We start from the raw sequence: 1,360 nt of genomic DNA on the forward strand, positions 1-1,360 counted from the left end.
TTTGATCACTTGGACAGGTTCGACAGCTACTGTGGGTTGTCAAAAACCAATGGTGTGTCCGAAGATGCCTTAAAGCTCAAGCTATTCCCCTTCTCTTTGGGGGATAAGGCACGTCAGTGGGAGAAGTCTCTACCCAGCGACTCCATCACCACTTGGGATGACTGCAAGAAAGCATTCTTGGAGAAGTTCTTCTCTACTTCAAGAACTGCTAAGCTGAGAAACGAGATTTCCAGCTTTCAACAGAAGAACTTAGAAGGCTTCAGTGAAGCCTGGGAGAGATTCAAGGGCTACCAAGCTCAATGCCCACACCATGGTTTCTCTAAGGAGAGTTTGCTGAGCACATTCTACCGTGGTGCTCTTCCTAAGTACAGGGCCAGACTGGATACAGCTAGCAATGGGTTCTTCTTGGGGAGAACTGAGGAGGATGCAGAGGAGCTGGTTGACAACATGGTTAAGAGTGATGCAGTCTACAGTGGAGACCACGACAGAGGTAGTAGAACAGATGATAAGCAGACGAGGAAGGAGTTGAAGGCTCTACAGGATAAGATAGACATCCTCATTGCTGATAAAGCTACCCAAGAGCAGCTGCACTTTGTTGGCAACCCAAGCCAAGAGACACCAGTTGTTGTCCATGAAGTTGAGGGTTTGGAAGGTCAGGAAGAGCTGTGTTTCATCAACAACAATGGTAGCTGGTACAAGAAAGAGCCCAACTTTCAGTACAACAACTACCAACAGAAATCCTATTCCAACAACCAACAGAGTGGTTATCAGCCTCGGAATAATCAGCAAGGCAGCTATCAACCTCAGCAAAACCCTCCTCCTGGTTTCAACAACAAGGGCAACCATTCTTCCCAACAGCAATCTAATCCCTCTACCTCAACTCCTCAAGTCAGCAGCACTGATGCTCTACTGAAACAAATCCTGGAGTCTCAAACAAGAAGTGAGAAGCATGTTGGCTATGAGTTGAAGAACCTTCACTCAAAGATTGATGGGAGCTACAATGAGCTCAACAACAAGTTCAGAGCTTTGGAGAACCAGTTTGCTGCCATGAACACTCAACAAAATCGCCAACAAGGTTCTCTACCTGGAAAATCTGAGCAAAACCCAAAGGAAACCATGAAAGCTATCACTCTCAGGAGTGGTAAGGAGTTACCTCAGAGAGCTCTCACCAAGGATGCTGAGAAACAAAGTGAGGGGGTTGCCATCAACATAGATGATGAAGTGGTGATTGTTGATGAGAAGATCAATGACGAGATCTTGGAGAAGATAGTGGAAGCCAAAGGAAAAGGAAAGGTTGGAGAAGAGAAGAAAACAGTTAAGGATGGTGAAGTTGTCACTCCTGCAAGTGAAAGTTCTTTTG

The 1,360-nt window shown here is 45.9% G+C and overlaps 1 non-coding gene across 1 annotated transcript; it reads right to left on the reverse strand.

The window, feature by feature from the left end:
- Positions 1–210: 210 nt before the first annotated feature.
- LOC125588000 lies at positions 211–317 on the reverse strand. The gene has a single exon (XR_007324396.1). It is a non-coding gene; the product is annotated as a small nucleolar RNA R71 (small nucleolar RNA).
- Between the last annotated feature and the right edge of the window lie 1,043 nt (positions 318–1,360).

This window comes from Brassica napus, chromosome C5, assembly GCF_020379485.1.
Source record: "Brassica napus cultivar Da-Ae chromosome C5, Da-Ae, whole genome shotgun sequence".
In the NCBI taxonomy this organism is placed as follows: domain Eukaryota; kingdom Viridiplantae; phylum Streptophyta; class Magnoliopsida; order Brassicales; family Brassicaceae; genus Brassica; species Brassica napus.